We start from the raw sequence: 9,620 nt of genomic DNA, 5'->3' as shown, positions 1-9,620 counted from the left end.
GTCCATTCAGTCCATGATGTCAGGTTCCATCTCTTGTAACAGTCTTTCAGGACAGGAAAGGCTGTGTGCAGTATTGGATCGTTGCCTGCTGATGCTGATTGTTCCTTTACTGCAGAACTCGTCTGGTTCTATCAAAGTTCATTCTCTGTGGGGATGATGGCTGGGGGAAAGTCAGGGCCAGTTGCTGGTGGCTTGAAGACATCTAGTTGATGGGCTGTAAAAGTATTACACAGCTGGCAACAGCATACAATTAAGTCCATTGGCTGTTTTCCCCTAAAATCAAATCCCCTTGAGGTATGCATCGGACTTCCCCATCTTCCCGCATTACCCACCAAGTATACCCAGGTCCCTGATCAAAAGCAGTCCCACAAGTGGGTTTGCCTTTACCTGAAGCAGGAATAACCCAGACTGTCTTCCCCAGCAAATTCTTCATATGCACCATGGGAACTTTGTCCCCCTCTACAGTATGTAAAAGTTCTGACTGGGCCGGGCCAGGCCTGTTGGCAGATCCTCTGGTGTTGACCAACCAGGTAGCCTTTGGTAAGTGTGTATCCCATTGCTCTCAGTGTAGTTTTTAACAGCCCATTGTACTGCTCGATTTTCCCAGAGGCTGGTGTGTGGTAGGGGATGTGATATACCCACTCAATGCCATGCTCTTCGGCCCAAATATCTGTAAGGTTATTCCGGAAATGAGTCTCATTGTCTGACTCAGTTCTCTCTGGGGTGCCGTGTCACCACAAAATCTGTTTCTCAAGGCCCAGGACAGTGTTCCAGGCAGTGGCATAGGGCACAGTGTATGTTTCCAGCCACCCGGTGGTTGCTTCCACCATGGCGCTTGCCTTGGCCAGGCCTCCCCATATTTGTATTTCAGCCATCATCCTCCATACCAAAGAGGATTTAACCGCTTGGCTTGTTTAATTGCAGCACATGTTTCACACTCATGAATAACCTGGGCAATAGTTTCCATTGTTAAGTCCACCCCTCGGTCACGGGCCCATCTATATGTTGCATCTCTGCCCTGATGGCCTGAAGTGTCATGGGCCCACCGGGCCAAAAATAATTCACCTTTATGTTGCCAATCTAAGTCCATCTGAGCCACTTCAATCTTAGCCGCTTTATCCACTTGTTGGTTGTTCTGGTGTTTCTCAGTGGCCCGACTCTTGGGTACATGGGCATCTACATGACGTACCTTCACCACCAGGTTCTGCACCCTGGCAGCAATATCTTTCCACAGTGCAGCAGCCCAGATGGGTTTACCTCTGCGTTGCCAGTTGCTCTGCTTCCATTGCTTCAACCACCCCCACAGGGCATTTGCCACCATCCATGAGTCAGTATAGAGGTAAAGTACTGGCCACTTTTCTCATTCAGCAATGTCCAGGGCCAGCTGGATGGCTTTCACCTCGGCAAACTGACTCGATTCACCCTCTCCTTCAGCAGTTTCTGCAACTTGTCATCGAGGACTCCATACAGCTGCCTTCCATCTCGGATGCTTTCCCACAATACAGCAGGACCCATCAGTAAACAAGGCATACTGTTTTTCACTTTCTGACAGTTTATTATATGGTGGGGCCTCTGCAGCACACATCACCTCCTCCTCTGGTGACATTCCGAAATCTTTGCCCTCTGGCCAGTCCATGATGACTTCTAGAATGCCTGGACGACTGAGATTTCCTATTCGAGTTCGTTGTGTAATTAGTGCAGCCCATTTACTCCATGTAGCATCAGTTGCATGATGTGTAGAGGAGACCCTGCCTTTGAACATCCAGCCCGGCACGGGCAACCGGGGTGCCAGGAGGAGATGTGCTTCAGTGCCAATCACTTCCGAAGCAGCTCGAACCCCTTCATAGGCTGCCGGTATCTCTTTCTCAGTTGGGGTATAGCTGGCCTCAGATCCTTTGTATCCCCAACTCCAAAAGCCAAGGGGTTGACCTCGAGTCTCCCCTGGAGCTTTCTGCCAGAGACTCCAGGTAGGACCGTTCTCCCCAGCTGTGGTGTAGAGCACATTTTTTACATCTGGCCCGCTCCGGACTGGTCCAAGGGCTACTGTATGAACTATCTCGCATTTAATTTGCTCAAAAGCTTGTTGTTGCTCAGGGCCCCATTTAAAATCATTCTTCTTCCAGGTCACATGATAGAGAGGGCTTACAATCGAACTGTAATTTGGGATGTGCGTTCTCCAGCACCCCACTGCACCCAAGAAAGCTTGCATTTCTTTCTTATTAGTTAGTAGAGACGTTGCTGTTATCTTGTTGATCACATCTGTGGAGATCTGTCTACGTCCATCTTGCCATTTTATGCCCAAAAATTGAATCTCCTGTGCAGGTCCCTTGACCTTACTCCATTTTATGCCAAAACCAGCTTTCAGCAGGATTTGGATTATTTTCCTCCCTTTCTCAAAGACTTCTTCCACTGTACCGCCCCACACAATAACGTCATCAATGTATTGCAGGTGTTCTGGTGCTTGCTCCTGTTCCAGTGCAGTCTGGATCAGTCCATGGCAGATGGTAGAGCTGTGTTTCCACCCCTGGGGCAGTCGGTTCCAAGTGAACTGGACAACCCCCCAAGTAAAAGCAAATCGTGGCCTGCACTCTGCTGCCAAAGGAATTGAGAAAAATGCATTGGCAATATCAATCGTGGAATACCACTTGGCTGCCTTTGACTCTAATTCATACTGAAGTTCTACTGAAGCACCAGCTACTAAGAAGGAGAAAAAATTGACTGCTACTGCTAAACCCAGGATAATGAACTATAATATTTATTTCTTCTAATGTTTTACACTGTAAATATGTTAAATACTTACATAGTGTGATTCAAATACCAACTTCCTTTATCATATTTGCAACCCGGTATGTCCCACTCTCTGCATAGAAACAAAGAAGTACATGAGTCCAAAAATGATTAAGATAAGCTGTGTCTGCCCCATACCTGGAAGTATTCAAGGTCAGCTTGGATGGGGTTTTCAGCAACTTGGTCTAGCAGAAGATGTGTCTGTTTGTGGCAGTGAGCTGGAACTAAATGATGGTTAAGGTCCCTTCCAACCCAAACTATTCTGTGATTCTATGATCAGGACTCATAAATGAACAGTTATAAAAAATGCCATTACCAAGATTGTCATGAACAAACAAACAGAAGACAAAAGGACCCAATTATCACTTCTGTACTTAACTTTTGTCATATTTCTATATGACACTCTTCTGAGAAAAAGAATTTGAACAGTATCACTTGACTGTATTTTTATTTTCCATCTCTAACAAATCTTCTAGCTTGTCAAAATGCCCAAAATGGATTTTAAGTTTAGATGCTGTTTTTTTCACCATTTGTTTTCAATTGTCAGTGTGTTTGTAGAAAAAAAATTTTCCACTAGGGCCTGTGTAAGCAGCAAATGAAGTGAGAATCCTGACACTGATTTCAGCGCTTACAAGGTATCACTTATATCAAGCTACACCTCGATAGGCCATAGGGGATGGCTAGCACTTTGCAGTACACACCTAAAAGAAGTCAAATATTGCCCCCTAGTGCCTGCAGGACCAAGCACGTCGTTTATGAGCAACTGATTCTGAACATTATACCTTAACAATACAGTCTTTTGATGGGAATTTGCAGCAGAAGCCTAGAGGATTGTGGTAATGCATTAACTCCAACACCCAGCAAAAAGCTGTGCTCCTTAACCCTTGCTGGGTGAGTTCATCACAATATAGCTTAAGAATGAGCTGTATCAGTATATACCTGGGTAAGAACCCTTAATTCTGCAAAAAGGAATTGAAAACATTAGCAAAGAACTTCAGGAAAGAATTACTGTTGTGTATTGGGGACACAAGGGATATGCATATCAAAATATTAGTAAAAAGGGGTTTTTTTTCTACTCAAAGTATATTAACTGGAAGTACTGAGTAAATTGACCTTAGTTTTCCAAATGAGCCCACAGCTTACCATATTAAAGACGGCATTAAGCTACTGTAAATATATATTCAGTTCACCATCAACTTCAGAAAACACAGAAGAGAGATTCCCTAAAAAGCCAGGGAATCATGTCATTGAGTAGCATTTGTTCTGAAGACATTCAAGGATTAAAGCACAGAAAAGCAGGATCAAAAAAGCAAGCACTAGTAACAGTAATTAATACAATAACACAAGTTTAATCTTTTGAAAACAAAAGCACATCCATAGTAATCAAAGCAACTTGCTTTATTTCTGTATAGGATGTGTTAAGGCACTGGAGAAATACTATAGTAAAACCTCTAGGATTGCACTTGGCTTCATGCGATCAATGAATCATGAACAGAAAGTTTTCCAGAAGAAACAGCACTTGCAGTATCACCATCTTCTGCTACACTTCAGAAAGAGAACTGAACCAATTAAACTAACCAACCAGTAAGCAAAATGCTCTTATACTCAGCATATATCCAAACTGTTAATTTAGGAAGGAAACTTAGCACACTTCACAAAAACACACTTTATACACAAATAATATATATGCCTGCCACATATGTCTTTGTGTCCTTACTTTTCATTCTCTGAACACCGAATGCCTCCAGGCTAGCTGCTGGCTGGCATGTCATCAGTCACTTACACCTTACTCTCTTGCCTTCAGATCTCCTACTTGTCTTTATTATGTCTATATTCTTTCATCTAAAATAATTATGTAGTGGTATTTTGTTATGTCTATAATCCTGTAGTCAGAAAAGAAATTTAAACAAAAAAGCCTGAAGGTCCCACATTTCGACTCCTCATGACATCACCAATTCTTCTGCTAGTGCACATTCAGTAAGAAACCTATGATACACACTGTACATTATAATTCCTTTAAACATGATCAGCATACCAATATCTACCATCTAGGAAAAAAAAAAAAAAATCTGACATTAAGGGCTTCAAGTAACAAAAACATGTATGAAGAACACAGACTATTATAAAATAAAACTGTAAGATCCAGGATAAGAGGAAAAAGTGATACTAAAAGCTGAAGCCTTCAGTGGAGAAGCAGGATAAGAAGCCTATTTAATAAGGCTGTAACCCAATAGCTTGTCTCCATTTAGTTAACACTGAAGGGGCACAGAGTGACATACTGAGTTAGCTAGTTTTGTTATGGTGACAGCTTCAGGCAGCTACTTAAATCAGTTCTTATATGTCTTCATGAATTAGAATTGCTTTAATACTTTTTTCCTGACAACTAGTCAGCTTCCCCCAAAAGCCACAAGCATAAAAACTTATCCACTAAATGAGGCGTATTTAGATAGGGGGTTTTTATGCTTTTTTTGTACCTGGCTTTTGAGAAACAAAACCACTGCATTAAAAATATAAAAAATAAATTATAAATGTCTTCTCAAGAAGATTAGATTTCTAAAAACCTGTCTAGTTTGTGGGAACCAGTGCCTGCTACCATTTACTTTTGGCTCCACATAAAACTGACAATTTTAGCGTGAACTAGCAAAGTAAAATTGGAGGAAAAAAATCTAAATTGACATTTTGCTTCATTACTTTGTCTTAGCAGAATACAACTCATCAATTCCAAAGGTTCCCAACTCTTCCAAACAGTTCCCAACTTCACGCCCATTTATAAAGTCCTCAGTGATATGGACAGGCCCTGTTTCCCTCTCATGCCTTCCTCAGTAATACCCAACTATGTTTATTGACATTTCACAATCAGTTCACAGTGCCCTTTTAGAGTGGTTTGTTTTTTTTTCTTCCCCAACTGCAGATTTTGTATAAAGTTTTATATGAGAACTGTAAAAATAGAAAACTTTCTTACAATCCAAGAACCCTACTAAATAAAGCTTGCAGACTTCCTCGAACTGTTAAATCTGTGCCCTTAACACCCTCCTCTACATATTCAGGACCATAGTGTAGGGGTACTGAAACGAAGTTTCTTGTAAACCAGGCAGTATTTTTAATCTTTCTAATATTTCTTACATGTATCTATGTACCAAACACTCAGGTGGAGAAGGAATTAGACAGATGCAACAATCCATGAGAAAGATTTACAGCTACATTAATAACTTTGACAACCATTGTATCTTTAAATAGGCAACAAGTTTCAGGCACATGGCATAACAATTTCACTATTATTGTTAGGATCTGTAAGAAAGTCAGATCTGTTCTGAGTCAGACTGAGGATGAAAGATTTTTTTTTCAAGTGGTGAAGGGCCACACTTGGCCTTTCTCCTACCCTTTCAAGCCTGTTCAAACAGCAGAGAGAGATACCCAAACCTGCTACAGCAACACTTCAAGCAAATCCCAATTTTCACAACTTTCTCCTCATTCATATTCTAATTCATACCCAGTTAAAAAATCAAGCAGATGTAACTATCATCTTTTTTCACATCTTCTTTTCCCCCACTCCCCAAATGTAGATAGTCCAGCAGGTAAAAGCGTAATATTAACTTAAATCCAAAACACCTAGTTAAGCACAAGCATAGTTAGCTGCGCTCATACGCTGTTCACTTCGAGACATCTGAATATGAAGCAACCATCTAATCTCTTATTTAGCTGGGTGCCAGATTTAAATTAAATAAATAGTATATAATCTGTCTAAATCCACTAGTAAGGCATATCCAGTTGCAGTTCAACATTTTTTCCCTCCAGACCCTTCTTTTGACAACAACCATGCGGGACATGTTATATATGAAGCAGAAAAATTTCATTGTCACAAAAGACCCAGGATCCACAATAAAATATATCATCAATAGGTTACAAACACTGCTTACACAAGATTTATCACCTATAAGCTTAAAGACTCCAAAAATCTCCAAAACAGATTATGGTAGCTACAAATCACAGAAGAGGAAAAGCTTCTAGCTTTCTAGCTAGATGACTTCTAGCATTTGCCCACCAGCTTCACAAAAAAAACCTACAGATTCTTAAGAAGGCCATATTAGAATTTTTAGAGTGTAAACAATTTCCTGAAAACATAATTCTTTTAAGCAGATTCTGTAATGCTCTAACTGCTTCTGGAGGCCCAGTGCTTGGTTTTTATTAAACTTGTTAACTAAGCAACACAAGCAGACAGCTTACAGCTGTGTAAAATCAGGAGGTTACATTCACCTGAAGTTCTGTCCACCTGTGTGTGTGTGTGTGTGTGTGTGTGTGTGTGTGTGTGTGTGTGTGTGTGTGTGTGTGTGTGTGTGTGTGTGTGTGTGTGTGTGTGTGTGTGTGTTGATGAAGATAGGTAGCTTTCATTCGATCTTGCTCAGACACATCACAAAAGCTCATTTCTCCACAAAATCTTTTTTAAAATAGTTTTAGAAGTGGTCCATAACAACTCTAACTTACAGACTACCAGGTATCTTACAGTGAAATTAAATGTACTGTTGAAAACAGTAGTTCTTTTTTAATATGTCTACTTCCTGGACAAAGACACTATTAGAAAGTGAAACCTTTCCAGGAAGGACTAATCAGTCTGGTAAGTCTGACATTAGTGTCATGTGACTGTAACAACCATTCTCTACCACCCCCACCCCCCTCAAAAAAAAAGAAATTGCTCATTGGTTTTCTTTTTTATTCATTCTTTTAAAGAAAGAGATAAAAGGAAATTGAATCTCTCATATTTGGCAGTTTGCATCACATGGCTTTTCTTTTTCCAGGCCTGCTTTGATTCTGATCTTTCTTACAGCTTTTATCTCATATGTTTTCAGATGTGATCTAGACCACATCCTTGGAGTGCACAAAGAGCTTACAGTATCGAATTTTCTGTCTTTTTAACGCCTTGTTTGCTTTAATATATGTAATGCTTGTGAAAGATGACTGGTTTTATTGGCATTTAGAAATTTAGCTCTCAAGCAGTAACACACACAAAGCAAAAGCTATAGCGGTGCATGCATCTCCACAAAGCTCTGACAAGACAGCTTAATGCCATCTAATCCTATTACTTATTACAGTTTCTACTACCTTGCCCATTGGAGATGTCAGGCATATAGATATTGGTATGTAGTTTCCTGGCTCATTCCTGAAGTCCCTTTAGGCAGTCATATTCGTGTCACATTTGCCATTTTGCAACAGCACTTAGTATGATGGATAGAAAGCAAAAACTTAGCACTCTCTTTTCCCCAGCTACAAATTATTTAATGATTCCACGATTAATATATCTGATCATCCCAAATAATTTCTTTTTTATCTTTTCTGTTCACTCTATTGATAATTCAGTTTAAAGCATATAGGAAGAGTTCTGCTGTGGAAGTTTTCAAAAAAAAAACCACCAAACAAAAACAAAAACAAACAAACAAAAAAAACCAAACAAAAACACCAAAAAACCTACAACTTACTTTCTCTGCTCTGGTTCTATTATCATTGCTCTTCCCACCCAACCTTAACTCTCTGCAGATCCTCAGGATTCTTTTGCAGGATTTCTGCTCATAAATACCAAAGTTACTAGTTTTGATTCCTTTTTGCTGGGTTGTTGTACTAACTCAGTTTAGCTTTCATTCAACCTAATTTTAGCCTTCATTCAGCATTTCACAAAGACTTCCAATCCTTTCCGTTTCCTTTTCGGACACAACTTTCTTTGTATCCTCTCTGGAAAATTTCCCTGCACCCCCCCCCCCCTTTTTTTTTTTTTAAGTAATTGCCCTATGCCTGTGTTTTAATTGTGTTGTCATCCTTCAGAGCTTGGCCCTCCACTGCAGCCACAGAAGTAAATAATCACACAAACGGTCCTTCTGCAAACTACAGAAGAACATAATGCAAACACTGAATTGTGAATTTTCAGTGCACCCTGTAATTTAATTCACAATGTGCTACTAGTCTCATTGCTAAGATGAAAACTAGTAGTAAGCTTTTCATACAATAAGCACATCCCAAAGCACAGAGCAATCCAAGTGATCAAAGACTACTCTCATAGCACAGGAAAAAGACCATCTACACAATCTTTTAGGAACTGCCAATTCCTTTCCCTAATTCAGTGTTACTATACTGAATTAAAACTTTAAAGTTTACAAACACTGCTCAGAATCATGCCGGTATCAATAACGCAAGTTAAATTCTAGGACTCTTAAGTAAGTGGGTGCCACATTCAGGCACCAGCCCTCTCATATAATAAGAGCTGCATAATCAGAGCTTGACTTATTTTGAGTCAAATAAAAGCCTAAAGAATTATTAATAATAAATATTAATAACAAGGACATACAGGAGAGACTATTTGAACAAACCAAATTATTTTCTAAGGTAACAAATGCACACTCCAAACTGGAAACAAAATCACAGAACTCAGGGGGACTACTATAGAGCATATGGGTGTTAGATGGAAAGGCTTTGTGGGGAACTTGCTACAGTACTTAAACATGGAGTCTGGCAGAATCCTGTCATGAAAACCTACAATACACTTTTTTACACTCTGTATTAAAACATTTTAATTCCATGTTTTTACACAGAATTCTTTGTGCAGTCCAAGAAAAAAAAACAACCAAAAAAACGTTGCTACTAAATCACAAGAACTCTCTCTGCAGCTCAGGCCTCTCAAATTTTCTCTGCCCAGTCATGTCATCTGACTGGTCACACAAGAATATATGTCAACTTGGAGCTTGTCATGGCGCTGATTAGAGATTATTTTTCAAGGAGCCGCAGTTAATATGCTTAAGCTATTGGACAAAAATGTCATATATGCTCTTTATATGCACTTTGCTCTCTGC

The sequence above is a fragment of the Pezoporus flaviventris genome, unplaced genomic scaffold (assembly GCF_033815535.1).
Source record: "Pezoporus flaviventris isolate CSIRO_AGI_PZ_B2104156 unplaced genomic scaffold, CSIRO_AGI_Pfla_v1 ptg000001l, whole genome shotgun sequence".
Classification (NCBI taxonomy): Eukaryota; Metazoa; Chordata; class Aves; order Psittaciformes; family Psittacidae; genus Pezoporus; species Pezoporus flaviventris.
The sequence above is the reverse complement of the archived record's forward strand: the minus strand, read 5'-3'. Positions refer to the sequence as shown.